This window comes from Myodes glareolus, chromosome 17 (genome assembly GCF_982192425.1).
Source record: "Myodes glareolus chromosome 17, mMyoGla1.1, whole genome shotgun sequence".
Classification (NCBI taxonomy): Eukaryota; Metazoa; Chordata; class Mammalia; order Rodentia; family Cricetidae; genus Myodes; species Myodes glareolus.
This window is the reverse complement of record NC_142042.1, coordinates 58,517,424-58,534,761: the sequence shown is the minus strand read 5'-3', so window position 1 is coordinate 58,534,761 and position 17,338 is coordinate 58,517,424. Positions and strand designations below refer to the sequence as shown.

General features: G+C 44.7%; 1 long non-coding RNA gene across 1 annotated transcript; it reads left to right on the top strand.

The window, feature by feature from the left end:
- The first annotated feature begins 6,095 nt into the window (after positions 1–6,095).
- LOC125405553 (uncharacterized) lies at positions 6,096–13,260 on the top strand. Its single transcript, XR_014997825.2, has 5 exons — positions 6,096–6,270; positions 8,697–8,771; positions 9,283–9,495; positions 9,795–9,889; positions 12,772–13,260. It is a non-coding gene; the product is annotated as an uncharacterized LOC125405553 (long non-coding RNA).
- Positions 13,261–17,338: the final 4,078 nt, after the last annotated feature.

The window sequence follows — 17,338 nt, the reverse complement described above, 5'->3', positions numbered from 1 at the left end:
ACTCCTGTCTGTGAGAACAAGTAGGCCTCTGACTCTAATGCCTGCTCTTTGGATTCCTCTACTCCCGTTGGGTTGCCATGTCCAATGTTGGTATGATGGTTTTTGCTTCATCTTATATTTTATTTTGTGTGGTTTGGTTGCTGACTCTTAGAAGTTTGTTCTTTTCTAATGAGAGACAGAAAGGGAGGGGATCCTGAGGAGAGAGGACCTGGTGAGGAACTGGGAGGAATGGGGACAGGGAAACTGTAATCAGAATATAGTGTATGAGAAAATAATGTATTTTCAATTTTTTTTTAAAAAAAAATTAAAAGCAAGCAAGAAAGCTAATACCTCGCAAATGAATCCATCTAATTCTGCCCCTTGCCTCTCCATTCTTTCTTTGCCTAATTTTCTAAAACTGATAGCAACAGATAGCGAGGAAAGGGTCACCACTCTGATGTGGAAAATGATCAGTGTTTTGGAGTAGAGATTGGAGATATTTTCTGTAGTCTCCCTCCTCCAAATCAGCTTCAGAATGAGCCCCCCTCCAATGTGTACAATGCGAACTGAATTCTAAGAGCCATGATTTTTCCTGTTTTCTGTCCCTGCATCTGCTGCCGGACTGCCCTTCACTACTCCCAGTGTGTGGGTCTCACAGCACGCCTCTTCCACGACCCCATTCTGTGCCTACTCCAGAGTGCTGCAGGGAATAGGCAAATGCTCCGAAGGAGAAAAGAAGGAACTGGAGTTCCTACAGGCTTCTAATGGGCCCGGACTTTGAAACTTGATTGTTTTGTTTATATTGCAGAGCAGGAGGTTACCACTGCCCAAGCCGCCTGCCTTCTGTCTAGGGACAGATGAAGGCTGGGGACCACAGCTCTGTGGTCCTTTGTAAAGAAGAGATGGGAAAGGAGTTCTGTGGCTTGTGAGTGACATTGTCCTTTGGGGTGACGAAGATGTGGAGATAAAGATGGTGTCACTGTAAACATGAGCAAGCTTGAGCTTTATTCTGCTTGTTTGTTTTTTAATTGCTACAAGTGTGACGATATAAGCACATGGTTTAAAGGTCAAAGGTCCACATGGTGACCTGGGTACATTCTTCCCCGTGTCCCAAAGAATGTGCTTGTTTAGCTGCATGCAGGCAATCTGCATACAGTAATGGTTAGCAGGTGATTTGGCGTAGGTAGTTTATTCTACCTGGTTTTGTTTGTTTGTTTCCTTTGTTTTTTAGAGCGAGAAAAGTAATGTGTTCCTCACATAATTAAGATTAGATGAGTTGGTATGTTCGAAGTATATGTATAAAATTGGTATTTGATAAACAATAGCCAATGTAACTACTCCTGTCTTTAAACAGATACAAACAAACATGGAGGAAATTCGGTTTTCATTCTTCCTATGTCAGGCCCAATATTCTGTCTTGAATCTTCATTCACACTAACAGAGGTAAGTTAATGTGATTTCTTAAAGTAAAGCCATTAAATCCACTGACTTCTAAACTACTGTGGGAAAGTTTACGAGCAAGTCACGGTGAAGATTTTCTTTTCCTTCTTTCTCCTCATCCTAGTGGACTGTTTGGTCGCAAACGTTCAGCTGCTCCTGCTTACGCACCTAAGTACTGCCAGGGGGTGAGTGTAGAGACAGACTCGGCATGCTTGTTTGCTGTGGTGCTGGGCTAACGCTGCTTCCAAGGCGCCCTGCCCTCTGTGCATCCAAGATGTGCTCCTATACACCAGCTTTCCTCTAGGAGGCAGCGACGTTCTCCCAGAACTCCAGCGGTGACTCGTCTGAGCTTCATCCTTCTGTCCCCTTATGATGACTCCAAGGTCTCTAGTGGGCTTACTCTTTCCCAGATAGCTTTTGTGTCTTATTCATTGTATCAGTTACTTTCCTCATTGTTGTGACCAAATGTCAGACTATAAATAAGAGACAAACAGTGTAGTTCATAGTTCAAAGAAATGAGGCCCATCATGCTGGGAAAAGCATGACAGAAGGAGGGGCTTGGTCCCTGGTGCTGATCAGGAAGCAGAGAAAGGGGAAAGCCTGATTTTCTTCGCGTCTTCCCCTGTTTCTCTCTCTATTTGATCTGGCATGTCAGGCCATAGGGTGGGGCCACCTTAGGGCAGGCTCTATCATCTCAGTCAGCCTCAAGGAAATGTCCTCATTGACACACCTAGATCTTCATCCCTCAGATGATTTCAAATCAAGACAAGATGACAGAGAAGATTAACCATTCTGCTCAGTAACCTGAGGATGTTGTCAGATGGCCATTCGTACCCTATTCAAAGTGATATCTTAAGGACAGTCGCCGGCTGCCCTGCCGAGCTGTTGTTCCTACCTCACTTTTGATATATAACAATAGGTTGTGTTTATAACTCAATAGACTTCACACAGAAAACAAAAACCATGTTCTCTTCATTCTCAGACTACCCAATTAAAAGAAGTTGGTATTCCCATGGACATACCTGCTTTATAATTGGAAGGATACGCAGCTTCTATTTGACACCTAGCTTTCTTCTTCACCGCTTCAATCTCTACCAAATTCTAAAATAGGGTTTTTCCTCTTGGCTGGACATTGGGGGAGATCACAAGTGGAACAACGGACACCCCAACCCATCCCAGGTCCTTTCTAAAGCCAGAGGTGGGGTTCTTTCTTTCTGCCATGTTTAGATTATACACAGCTATTCAGGGCACCTGCAAACGACGTGCCAGAAAATATGTGTAGGAAGTGTGTCCTTCAGTGTATTACCCAGGAACCCTCAAGCAGGGAGCTTTGCTTGTTTTAAAAAGTGAGGACGGCTAGAAAGGCGGGAGATATGATGAGAACATGGAAGCGAAAAGAGCTCCTCGCCCCAGAATCTGCTGGAGAATCAGGAATTCCAGGGTAATTAGCAATTAACTTCCTCTCTACCCGGGTGTAAGCCTGCGATCTTCTAGGAGTCTCACCAGAAACTCCTTTTAAAGTAAAAGTACAAGATCTTAAATCTCTTGTGCCACCTGAATGGCTTCAGATTTTATTCTATCATATTGCAATTCCATCAACGGCGTCTTTGGAGCCACTCTGCGATCTTTATTATTGAAATGGGAAACTGAGCTAGAGGAACTGAGGATCTCTTAGAAACCTGTTGAGCAGTGAAGTTCCAAAAGCTTCCAAACCCTATATTTGCCCACCACTAGAATGGGCACACACACACACACACACACACACACACACACACACACACACGTGCGTGCACGTCCCCTTGGAAACTTGGGTAAGTCTTATTCCTTTCCTGAGCATCTCACATCTTACTAACCCCTTGTCTTAAGATCTTTGATAAAATGTCTTTCAATAATAGACTTAAACTCTGCTTCACACTGCCTTGTCCTGGAATTTTCTCCACTGAAGCCCAGATTTACCAAACTGGAAGTCCTTGGAAAGTTTAAGAGAATACCCAAGGCTGCTGGTGACTGCTCTGGGCTGTCTCCTATCTTGCTGTCATTGACAGAATGAATCAACAATTTGAGAAGGACACCATGGGGCTTGATATGTAAAGGTCTGGGCTGACTCCAGACAGGGCTTTAACATTCCTAGGTAACCTTGAATATATAATCCTCAGAGACAAGGTTTTCTTCTTTCAAATTATAGACAACATATCGACTATTTTTCCTCAAAGTTTTTACAAAAGTCATCCGAAGATACTGTTGAAAGTGATAAAGTATAGTACCATTGTAAAGGTAATTAAAATCTCAAATATGGCTTCCTGCTCCACCGTACAACTGAGCTCACATTCTTAATTTTCTATAGATCATTCAAACAAATTAAGAGAGGCTAAATGCTCCCCTAGAAAACTTGATAGAGCTATTCAGACAATAACATTCTAAAACAAGAACTGGCAACAGGTTATTTAGAAGAATTACTTGGCTTTCTGGTGTTTGAAGCTACCTCAAGTAGAATTCAAGTAATAATAGTGAACTTTGAGGCTTTGATATAGCCCATATAGAGGTCTGACATCATTTCTATCATTTTACATTATTAATTCACTTAATGACAGGCTAGTCAATGTACCCTTAAATATGCTTAAGCTTTTAAAAATTGGTTAATCAGATTTTCTTAAAGACATGGTTTGACAATGTCAACCTCCCGCACCCTAGCCTCTTTCCCATATTCATGACTTTGGTTTTGTTGTGCTAGCCATTTGGGTTAGTTAGGGTCATCTGTGTGACCACTGCATTGGGAGAATACCTTGGAGGCTGGAAGGATCACCAGTTGTACATAACTAAGGGAATGACTCCTTGTTTTCATGAATCTATCTGAAGGAATTACATAAGAAGTGGGGGGTAGCATCCTCTGAGACCCTCTCCATTCTTGTCTGTCTGTTGTTGATGGCTCTTATTTTGTTGTTGTTGTTGTTGTTTTGGTTTTGGTATTGGTATTGGTTTTTGAGACAGGGTTTCTCTGTAGGTTTCAAAACTGTCCTGGAACTAGCTCTTGTAGACCTGGCTGGCCCTGAACTCACAGAGATCCACCTGCCTCTGCCTCCCGAGTGCTGGGATCAAAGGAGTGTGCCACCATCACCCAACTTGATTGGTCCATTCTTGTGAGACCCTATGCATTCTTGTCTGCCTATTGATGGGTCTATTCTCGTCTGCCAGTTGACTGCCATTCTTGTGTGGGCCCAATTCAGTCATCAGTAGATGTGGAGGTTTCTAATTGCAATGTCTGAAAACACATGGCTTTGATCTGATATCTTATATTGTTCTGAAGGAGTAAGGGATACTCCCCATCAGCACTCAACATGCAGCTGCTATATCGCTTTGAGTTTCAAGGAAAGGAAGAGAAAGAAGCAGTTCAAATACAGCTTCTTACAGTCTGTCCTCCCAGCTGACCAAGAACACAGGCTTACTCTTTCTGTTGAATAAAAACCTATACCATTACAGCAGTGTAAATTATTATCCTGCTTGTAGGGATAATAATACAAAAATTTCTTTTGTAATTTTATTTGTGTTTTTAAAAATGTATAATGATCTATCTAAAGATGAATAATGGCTATTGTATGTGTGATAATTAAGAATTATTGTGTTATTTGCTAAATGTTAAAATAGATGAGTTTTATAATGGCATGAATTATTTATGCCTAGAGGTGTACTTGGAGTCTTCATTAATGAATAAGCCTATATTTTGGTGAGGTGCTTATGGCAATTTGCTCTTATTATAAAAGCTCAAAATAAAACTCTCAGAAGGTGATAGCTTGCCAGTATTCAGCAGTATTGACCAGGGAACCTCAGAAGCAAGATTGGTAACTAGTGCTTTGACATCTCAGACTCATCCTGAATTCATTTCTATGTTCAAAATCTTTAGATTAGGGATTAATGAGTGATGACCTAATGGCCAAGCATGGTTTCCGAAGTATTAAAAAGTAACTAAAATGAAAATGAAGTATAACAAAATGAATGTGTTACAAAGACAAAGTGTGGCTCAAAATCCCTGAAATTGTTTGTTTGTTTGTTTGTTTAATGGGCTTATTCGAGAAAAGCTTTGCCAACCCTTCCTTTGAACTTCTGAGCTCTTATTCTGTCCTTGTTCACAGAACTTGGGCTTTGGAGTCTGACTGGCCTGTATTTGCTTTCTAGTCTGTCCCACATCGCTCAGTCAGTAGCTATGTAACTCGTGCTTTTGTATAACCCACTAGACACCAGTTTCTCCCTCACCTGCCCCATGAAGTTGTTTTGAATATTTAAGAGAGGTTGGAAGGATCTTTAGAACATTGCTTGATTTGCAAGTCATCCCCCATTACCCCTTCAAACTTCCTAAAAATCCTCCAAATGACAGAGAAGGTAGCTGTGTATTTTCTAAGGGGGGTCAGGGCTCTCCAGGGCTGAGGGGCTCAGAGGCTTTGTGGACAGACTTGACTGCGTGGGGACAGCAAACATGCTGAAGGTTGGGCAAATGATAATATTTGGAATCGGGGAGATCAGCAGTCAGGGAGATCAGCAAGAATTGGCCTTCACCAGTCCTTATGTAAGCCTGCATATCAGGTCTCTGTGTTCCTGAGCCCTTAGTTCCTGTCTGTTACGTCCTCAGTCCCAGATAAGGAGCTCTGTGCTGGAGCTTCTTGGGTCATGAGGGAGGAAAAAGAAAACAGAGATTTCTGGAATGTGGGGGTCGGATGCCGCAATAACGTGTACAAACCAAGGACTTGAGGACAAACACAAGGGAAACCAAAGCAGAGACAACGAGTCCACATCATAGAGTAAAAGAAACAGTCATTTGAACTTTGGGAGGAGTGGAAGCTGCCCAGAAAATGAGGCAAGGTGAGTCTCTTGGCCGAATTGCAGAGCAGGCAGGTCACATCTGAAGGACTAGTTCATGCACAGCCTGGGAGCCTAGGTTTCATCTCTATATCCTTACGCTGTGATTTCAAGGGAAATTCCATCTCTTCTTGGTAACATTATAAAACATTTATCAAAGCAGTACCCTGCACTTCGTAGGGGGTTAAGACTTCATTGGCATGAATTGAAGCTCACTGTCCACGGGCCTGGGATTTGCCTGGACGCTTTCCGGAAGATGTGTGTTACCTTGATTTACAATCTAATGGTCCATTTGTCTTAACTTCACAAGACTAGTGCCCTCTTTCCTGAATGCTGGACTTGGCCCAGAGGCTCAGCATCTATATTCTCCTTTCTCATTCGTGTTTCTAATACTGTCCTGTAAGGTCATTCCCAGGTTGTGATGGATTTGGAGGCAGGATAGAGGAATAGATTCTTGGCCCTATCCCCAAATATTACTGTGGTTCCAGCCCTATGTAAACTGTCTCCTAACTCTGTTCTCAGTTACTCCATCTGGGAAATAGGAATAGCAAACCTCCTCTTGAGAACACGAAGATGCATAAAAAAACATTTTTAAGTGATTTCCAAGCTGGCTAAGAGGATACTGCATATTTTAGAGATGTTCACATAAAAGTAATCCCCTTTACTTTGGAATCAAACAGGATTATAGAACTTGAGTTGGGCAATACATTGTTCAATACTTGATGGGGAGTGGCTGGTATTCTAAGAAAACTGCTATCTATAGTTGATATCAAGAGGGACTAAATACAAGTTTATGAGCCAGCAAGTTGCAAAAAAAAATTAAATTGCTCATAAAACTCTAATCTAGGCTCTGACTCAAATCTCTTCACTAGGTTTCAAAGTCTAATGCTCTCAGAGTTAGACTGGGAACTGTACTGCCCTGGGGCCCATCTGATCCTTATCGAACCCTTTCACCCACGTAGAAGTCAGCCCCTGCTCACTGTACAGGGAGGACAGCCATTGTATGCTCTTCTGATGAGCCCAGGTCTCAGCCAAGCTAGAAGCACCATGCAATGCTTCACTGAAGTCTAGGTGAAGGATGTATGGTGGGCATCCAGTGACATCTGTCAAATGAGTGGATGTGCTTTCTCAGTGCAACTGAAGATTCGGGCAGGCCACTTCCTTTCCTCTGCAATAAGATACAACTTCATACCCAGTACAGAAACATTTGGTGGGCACTCAAAGCGGTAGAGGGGCTGACGATAACAGCACTGACTATACATTTGCTAACCATGTAATTCATGACTATCAAACTTTACATACTTCATCTGACTTCATAGTGATCTTGGGAGGCATGGATTAGAATTTTACTCCTTCCAGGGAAAGTCAAGGTGGCCCCAAAGACTTTTATAATGTGCATAGTGCTTTAGGTTGCTGGGTGATCTCAATGCAGGCAGTTTAAATCCATACTTCTACCCACTCAACTGCAGAATACTTCAGAGGTTGATGGCTCTGATTAGGGAAGCAGAGTCCTGGCAAAGAGTCTGCACACTGTCACTGTCCCCTCTAACCAACCAGCATGACAGCACTCCAGATGAGTTGGGCCTGGCAGAGCCGGCAGATATCTAATGGTTTTTAGAGTTACTATCAGGGCATGAATGGCAGGCGGGTCTGCTGGCTCCTTCTGGGTTCCTCGAGGTGGGTGGGGGTCCTCGGTTCAGCCACCTCTGTAGGGTGTGCTCATCTCAAGCACTTCCCATGCCTACAAGGAGCAAGTCTGACAGTCACATGTGCCTAGCAACCAAATGCCAGACACCTGTTATATGGGAGGGAATCCGGGCTCTAGAGTAAAAAGCAAAGACCTATTTACAGAGCATTGAATCCACGCTTCCTCTTCACCAAGTACAGAAACCGAGGCAGCTTGCCAATGGTTCCAGTCTGCCCGGTAGCAGTGTAGAGAGCAGAAGCCAGGTCCCCTAACAGCACATCACAGGTGCTTTCTCCGCCCTGTAGGACACACTGGAGGAAGATGCCCTTCTGGCGCTGTGCTGCCCTGAGGATCTGGGCACAATCCCCTCAGTGAGCCCAGTGGCTGTAGGCACACAGAAGGCAAGCCCAGCCATGTGGAAGGGAGAGGCTTCCGAGCCTGTGTACAGAAAGGATCCTTGGAGGAACCATTCATCCTGACCAGCCCCCTCCCACCCTTTGCCTGAAACTTAATTAATCATGTTTGCATCTGGATTCAGACAAGACAATAGCAGGGATGTGTTTTTGGTTAGGAACTGAAGCTGCATTCGCCGAGGAATGTTGATTAGTTAGTGGTCGGTATCATTTTTCATGCCTTTTTAAGTTACAAAAAATTTTAATATCAAAGCATTTCTCCCTGCACCGCACGTATCTATTTCTCATAAGTGCATTCTGCTGGCATAATTTTCCTTTCCTTCCTGCAGGCTCTGTTTATGGGATGATCCATCAGGCTGTCTCAGCGTCTCCATCCAGCCCTTCAGCAGCCAGAGGCTTTCCAGGTGAGCCGTGAGCTGCAGGCTGCAGCCTCTCTCCATGTGGAAGGGGAAGGAAAAAGGCAGCTCGGGCCACATTGTTGATCTCGGAGACAGCAACTCTCCGCCATACAGAGTGCAAGTTCTCTCGCTGGCATGCCCCGGATCGCCACCGGAAACCCTTACAGTGGAGAAAATGGCCCAGACCTCCTCTAGACTTGACCCAGCCCTAATGCCCGAACTCACTCTTCAATTCTGCTTTCAGGAAGTGCCCTTGATCTGGGAAAAGTGAGCACAGGAAGTATGTCTTAATGTGTATAACATGCCCATATGTGTAGAACATGTCAAATCACAGATGGTAAGTCATGGCAGATAAGCAATGTTCAAAATAGGTGGCAGACGTGGAAATCTATCTATCTGAGCAGCAGCCCTCAAGCTAGACTTCCCTTGCATACAAAGGTGAAGAGACCATAGAAGACAGTGAGATGCCCCTTCCTTCCCAGCAGACCTTTTCAGCTCTGTTTCAACCTTGGTGCAGGTATCCAAGGATACACCTGACTGAGAGGGGAGCAAGAACAAGATGCTGCAAGATGCTCAAATACAGATTGGTCTTCACTGTCACTAATTTCCCAATACCTGTAGCCCAAAGGAATCACAAGGCTCACTACAGGAGAAGATTTCTGGGGAAAATCAGGAGACTTGAGACCTATTTGGGTTACACCAGTTTCCAAAGATGTTCAGATCAGCTGAGGTACTGTTTGACTTGACCTGAGCCCAGCCACATTAACTCTTTGTTTATTTTGTGGCAGAGAGGGCCGACTGAAGGTAAGGTATGAAGCTGGTGACTGACCTGAGAACCACTGTGCTAAGGTGTCAACTAAACAATAAACGCACTTTCGTGGAAACCAATCATGTAGTCAAACAGTTATTTATTCAGAAAATAAGGGGCTTCTCTTAAGCATTGAGCTACTCAGATCTCATGTAACCCTAGGCTTCATCTTTTGGGTTTGCCTTAATTCGATCTCATTCTTTTGACCTTCTATTCCCCAGGCCTCCTGCTTGTGATTGGCCAAGGACCAGAGTAGACGCAAAGATACAACTACTCTCAGACCCGGAGACAACTTTTAGCACCAGAAGAATCGATGGTAAGAAGCAGGGGCTAGCAAACTGTAGCCTGTAGGCCGAATTTAGCTCATTACCTGTTTCTACACAGTTGTATTATAATGGCCTCATCTACCTGTGATATTGTTTATAGATATTGCTAGACTGTCTAAAGACTGGTTAAGATAGAAACTGAGAAATGTTAAAAATGTTTATATTTTGCATCTGGATAAAAGACCTTGCTGTAATGCAGAAGCCTCTTTCCAGCTAGAGAGCCAGAGCTCACATAGGCAGCCTACCCAGAATCCTTCACACTCAACTCTAAACCCCAGGCTGACAGGCTTATTGGGAAGCTCTTGGTTTTGTTTTTAATCTTTGTGACTCCTGCCCTCTGGTGGAAAAATGTCTAAGTAGTCTATGTCTACGTCAGGAAGCAATGGAGAACTGCCTTGAAACTCAAGATCTGTGGGAAACTTCAGAAACCAGGGCAAGTGTGGCTGCAGGCTCTTGACCTTTGGAACTGATCTGAGTTCAGAATGATGATGCCCCTCAGTTACTGACTTAAGGCTACAGTCACACTCAGGGTAGGTTTGTGTTGACTCCAGATAGTCACTTGATGAACATAGAAAAAAAAATGAGATCATTCACACTCATTTATTATACAGTTTAAAGGTATGTATGTATTTATTGAGACCTGGAGAGATGGCCTAGTGGTTAAGAACACATAACTATTGTACAGGACCAGGATTTAGTGTCCAGCACCCACATGATGGCTTGTAACCATCTGTAACTCCAGTTCCAGGGGATCTGATGCATTCTTCTGACCCCAGCCACACACACAGTACAGATACACACATGTAGGCAAAACATTTATACCCATAAAATAAATATAAATTTTTAAAAAATGTACCAATTTTTTATCACAAATATAGGACTGTGAAGCATGAATAAATGAAATAAATCTTTAGAACACTGCAATAATATATTTTTAAAGCGCCAGCAGGAAATGAAGCAATATGCATTCAGCTTTATTATTATCTAGTTAACCATAGGTACTTGTGATGTACTCTCATACTTTCTGTAGGCAAATGCATGAGGAAAAATGCCCAGAGGTATTCTGTTTCTTGCTTAAAGCCACATTCCTAAGTTGGGCTCACGGGAAAGCCTGGGTTGTAGGTATCCTACGTTAGCACATTGCTGTTGGAGCAGAGAAAGTTAGTACCTCTGGACAGCTGCCCTGGAGAGCTGACTCCGGAATACTCCCTGCTGCTGGACACACAGTGGTGCTCCCAGGCTGACCTCAGGCATGCCCATCTTCGAGCCATGTGTTGAACTATCCGCTACTCCTCTCCAGGGCCCAGTTCTCCTTTACGCTTGTGTTGAAAATTTGCTAATTAAGAGTCTCAGGGTAGCCAAAGTTTTCTCAGAATCTTGAGTCCCTCAGTACATCTCCTGGATGATCTTCTGCGTGGATTGAACATGGTATGGTCCAGCAGAGGAAGGATGGACACTGTGCTCATACAACCAATAAAAGTCAAAAAAGAGGCCCCATCTACATAAAAAAATCCCCAGCTCACAGCACAGTCTGTAATGAAGTAAAGAATCGGTGGCAATTCCCACTCTCCTGGGTCAGAGCAGCCTGTCCCAGCAAGCCTTGTTGGACCCTCACACCTTATTCTCAAGGGGGCAAGAAGAAATTTCCTAGCAAAATGTTTTCCCAGGAAGATAGTGGCCTTCCCCTTGCCCACCCAGGAGATTCTGAGCACAAGGTCACTTAGCTCAGCCCAGCCAGCTTCCTGGGTACAGGCTGATAAAGATGGCCTAACTCAATGCCCTGTCTCTGTTTCTGAACACTGATCTGTGTGGATGAGAATCTGCGACTAAGATGTGGCCTCAATACTGTTCTACGGTTACAAGGGTCACATTCCCATGGTTAGGATTTGCCCACAAATGCAGCTACAGGGTCCTGGGGTGGTCTGGAGGAAAGAACAGCACCAGTCAGATGATGCCGTGTGAACACCAGACACCTTCTCATTCTTTTAGTTTTTATGATGAGCCGGAATTGTAAGCCCAGGTTTTCCCTTCTCCAGCAGTTAGTTGTATTTCTGTGAATGAGTTGTCCTCTGCTGTCCCTAGACATCACTTCAGAACGTTCCCGAGGCCCCTACAGGCCTGTTTTCAAATCCTCGAGGAGCAGTACCCTTTACAGACTTTCTCCCAGGACATTCCTGGAGGGACTGAGAAAGCCAGAGGCCTTAAGGACTTGCAATCTCATTTGGGTGAACGAGGGTTCTCACTTCTTGCTCAGGTAGGAGGTGGTAGACCCCCATGTTGGCATAAAATCAGGACAGTTTAATTGCTCCAGTGGGAAAAAATATGCCTTGTCTTGAATCATTACTTGTAGACAAAAGAGAAGGTGAATTTCATCTTTGTTGTTACAGAAGTCCAACTACATTTATTGATCTAATGTTGTGGTAAGTTCTGTCTTTGAGTAATGCCATGAGATCAAGGCCATGCACAGCATCAGATTGGCTGAGAAATACCAACGCTGACAGCAAAAAGCCGATTTTAAAAAAAAGTGGGTTTGACCACCTTTTATACTTGGATAGGCAAAACCATCCTCAATAGGAGCCAGGACAGTGTTTAACCTCTGCATAAGATAATAAACAAAATGTAGATCGTGGATTCCAGCTTCATCTCTAACAAGCCTTGCCTACTTTCTGTGGTCCAAAGCAGGTCTTTTGCACGCCAATGCTTAGGGGTTTCCTAGTATGGCTTTCATCAGCCTTTGAGTAGGGGTAGAATTTTGCTTCCTGTGGTAATTCTCCTGGCCCCGTGTTCAGTATTAATGTCATTTCTAGTTAAAGAGGAGGAGGCAGGTGCAGAGGGATGATGTAACTTACTTCGGATTCCCCATCCCCTCCAGATTACCTGATTGCAGGTTCTGAGCCTGAACTCTGCTGAAGGCCAGATGTGACAGGACAGATCCTAGACAGCAGTAAGGACAAGAATACTGTGCCTCTGGCCTTGGAAAGCCCTTATCACCGCATCACCGCACAGCGCTTTGCTCTGGGAAGTGAAGAGGTATGGCTGGGGACCTTGGGCTGGCATCCTCCTGAACTAAGGAGACAGGGACATTCTCAGTCAACTCAGCTGCCAGCCACGGGAGAAAGGGTGCTGGCCACAGCCCAGAGAAGATCCCCCGCAAGAAATATATCGCGTGCTGACACTTTTATGACCTGGACCCGCTTACAAAACACAGGCCGGTGCACGGCTCTGCTTTCCACGGCCCAGCTTGACATCACATGCTCGCCCCGGGGCTGCCACTTGGAGTCAGGAAAGCCCATATATTTCCGTCCTCGGATAGACCTAGTGGTTCTAGTCAGGTGCAGAAAGCCAATAAATCACCAGCGAAGCCTCGGTGTATCTATCAGTCAGGAGGCTTGTCATCTTCGGGCCTTGATCCACATGAAAGGCAGACGCGGGAGGGGCGGGGCGCGGCGGGGCGGGACAGCAGCCCGGGACACCTGGTGCGAGCTGGGGCTCTGGGTCTGCAAATGTTCACAGCTCCGAGGGGCCGCGGGGAGGACCCAGGCTTCCTCCCTCTCTGCATTCACTTCCTTTCGCTTTGAAGTCAGGGCTGGGGGGCTGGGAGACTGGAGTTCAACTAAGCAGGTCTTCCAGCCTGGGGCTTTTAATATTCACCTCACGTCCTTCTTGCAGCTACTTTGGGAGGAATGAAAGTTATAAAGGAAGTGTGGGAATCCAGGGGGTGACTCCATGCCTGGCTGCCCTGTCTTGGATCTTCCTTTCTGATTGGGAAGTGGAAAGGAGATGGGGACATGGGGAGAGACCCACATGGCAGTAAAGGGCCTCTGCGTAGGTATTTTACTGGTACTATTTCTTCCAGGGAGCAGGATAGATAAAGGATGTCAACTCTGATGAACTTAGATCACCCCTGCCATTCCACCTTTGGGGGCTTTTGAGTACATGTATTTCTCTTTGCTGTCGCGTTTCGCGGGGGTAAGTGGAAAGGCAAATACCAACTGCTCAGTCAGTGAGGGCGTTAGACCCGACAATCATTGTTTAATCTCATACTCTCATACTGCATGCAGTAAAATCGCAAGACCATGGAAGATGCTCTTTTATTATTTCGTTTTCCTATCGAATACAGGTTGTCCTCTGAGTGGTGTCTGGTCTACCTTTCCGCTGGTCAAGTAGTGAGTGTGTGCTGGGGCTGCAGGGCGTCTTCCAGACCTAGGATAGGACATCATTCTCAGGTGCCACATTCGACAGGGGGCAAAAGCAGAAGGTTCCTTTAATGGGCCTTTCAACTTTCTCTCTCTCTCTCTCTCTCTCTCTCTCTCTCTCTCTCTCTCTCTCCCTTCCTCCTGTGTGTTTGTGTGTGTTTATTTTCTTTCTTTCTTTCTTTCTTCCTTCCTTTCTTTCTGTTATTGACCTTGGGGAATCCCTAAAGAAGCTATCATTTAGCCTCTTTTGAACAGGAATGGCGGCGGTTTAGTGGGCGCTGCTGGGAACTGTGCTCCAGACTGTTGTATAGAATGGGGATCTGTGCTAGGTACTGTTTTATAAACCAGATAGCGCTCCCAACAATCCATGTCGGCAGAGCCCCAGGTCCATCACAGCCAAACCAACTTTCACCCTGAACTAAAAAAAAAAAAAAAAAAAAAACTACATGAAGTGATGTATATATACTTTATGTACTTTATATAAGGTACTTGTATATGTACCTTCTGTATATGTACTTTATTCGTTAATAAAGAAGTTGCTTTTGGCCAATGGCTTAACTAACAGAGTAAAGCCAGGTTAAAAGGGATAGATAGAGTAGGTAGAGTTAGGGAGAAGCCATGTAGCCCCGCCTGAGACAGACGCCTGATGAAACTTCACCCTGTAAGCACAGCCACGTGGCAATTCACAGATTAATAAAAATGGGTTAGTTTAAGATATAAGAGTAAGGCAAAAATATGCTTAAACTATTGACCTTACAGTATTACAAATAATATAGAATCTGTGTGTTCATTGTGGGACCTGGAGGGACAGCAACCTTACCCAACAATGAAGCTATCATATTAAGGAGTCCCGGTCCAGGTATCAACCAAACATCCCTGCCACAATGTTTCATCAATTATCAAGCAGTTAAGGTCCTTAAAACAACTTTTTTCTTTTCTAAAATACCCTGGAGGGGCTGGAGAAATATCTCAGTAGTTAAGAATACTGGCTGTTCTTCCACAGAACCTGGGTTTGATTTCCAGCACCCATGTGGTGGCTCGCATCTATCTGTAATGCCAGTTCTTCTGGCATTAATGTAATGTAATGTAATGCCAACCCCCTCTTCTGGCCTTCAAGGGCACCAGGAATACATGTGGTCCACAAATATAAATGCAGTCCAACACCTATACACATAAAATAAAAATTAATTAAACAAAGAATACACAAGTCCCAATCTTAGTCTCGCCATGTTGAAAGCAATCATGAAGAGAGTCTGGAGTCTCCTACCAGTTCCCTCTATGAGGCCTGGTGGAACTCACTCCCCAGTCCCGATGCTACCCCTGAATTCATCCCACCCTACCTCCTCCCCAGCCCCAACGTGGGTATTTTTGCTGTTGTAGTTCTGCTTTATTTTTTGTCACTTTGATTTTTGGGTCCTTCCCAAAAAACCAAAGATTTTACACATCTTGGCAAGCACCCTGCTCCTGAAGTTCAGCCTGCTCAGGAGGTTGTTAGCTGACACCTGCTGTGGGTGGTTCTGTCCTTGTTCTGGGCTCTTTCCTAATATCTCCATTCAAAACACCAGGAGCATGCTCTATGGCACAGGTGGCATCTATAATTCAGTCTTTGCTCCTCCCTCACCCCTAGCAGCTGAATATTGAACATGGACCAGAACACCTCACAAATGCCTCACCACCTGATTAGCTGACTGAGCAAGCTGGGTGGCTGCCCTACAGGGAGTGACTTCTATTCAGTCAGTGTAGGCTGCAGCACACAGGAAGAGCTGATCCTCCTTTGAGTAGAAGCAAACTTCTGCCTCTATGGCTGAACTGAGAGCTGGCCTTTTCCTGGCCTCATCTTCCAGCTGTGGCACCCCGGGTCATCTGGCCTCCAGACTGGAGACACATTTGGGGTTGCTGATATCCAGCTAACTGACTGCACATTTCCTTAGCCTTCATAGTTCGGTTTCGGTGGCATGAAATACATCTTGATTCTAACTTACACACACACACACACACACACACACACACACGTATACACATACTTCAGTTGATATTTTATGTAAAGTTCTGATTACTACAACTATTAGACAATGATAAGCCAACCAAGTGTCAAACCAAATAATCTGAAATTAGAAGTCAAAGTTTACCTACTTTGTCTCTATTTTTCTGTCTCCTCTGATAACCCGGCCTGTCCGGTCCTATACATAACTTTGAAGTCTTTCTTCAGCATTGTCAGGGTGTTCCTCTGCTGACTATTGATACTAAACAATTCTCATTTAGAAACACCTTATAGAAAAGATGTTTCTACCTCAGTTTCCCTCAGCATCACAGATTACAGTTAGATTATAACGTCGATGATGGACTGAGCGGAACAAGGAGACTCCCACAATGCTTGGGGCAGTCGGTCCTGCGTTCCCAGGAGAAAACATAGGTAATTGGGCATTATTATGGTAAACATGTATAGTGTGTGAGAGAGGCTGTTACAAGGAGTGGCCCTTTGTTTGTCTCGGCCGCCCGGCTAGCTTACACCCAAAATAACCACACAGAAACTGTATTCATTAAAACACTGCTTGGCCCATTATCTTTAGTTTCTTATTGGCTAATTCTTATATCTTAATTTAACCCATTTCTATTAATCTGTGTATCGCCATATGACTGTGGCTTACCGGCAAGATTTTAACAGGCATCCGTCTCAGGCAGAAGATCCATGGCGTCTCCCACTCAGCCCTTCTTCCCAGCAATCAGTTCTGTCTTCTTTGCCTACCTAAGTTCTGCCCTATCAGGCCCAAAGCAGTTTCTTTATTCATTAACCAATGAAAGCAAGACACAAACAGAAGAACCTCCTACATCAAGAGACAGACAGACAGACAGACAGACAGACAGACAGAGAAGTTCATGTCCCGTGGGTAGGGGCACACCTGAAGAGGAGAAAGCAGTGAGGAGTGGGCTGAGATAGGTCGCTTGATTGCCACCCAGAGCCATGGTGATGCCCGGGTCTAGGCGGCTGCTGGGTTCATGGCCCTGCTGTAGCTGTGGTCTGTGTTGATGTCTGTGTTTCCTGGTAATGCAAAAGGCCCAGAGAATAGGGCCGTACAAAGTTGGCTGTGCCCCTCACTGGCTGCAACACTAGGGAGCGCTAGTCTTGCCCCTCACCACCTGAAGCACTCAGGAGAGGGGTCCTACACCTCACCTGAGCAGCACAATAGAGCTAACCCTAATTGGCAGAGGAACAGAGGAGCTAGCCCTGCGGGTGTGAGAATA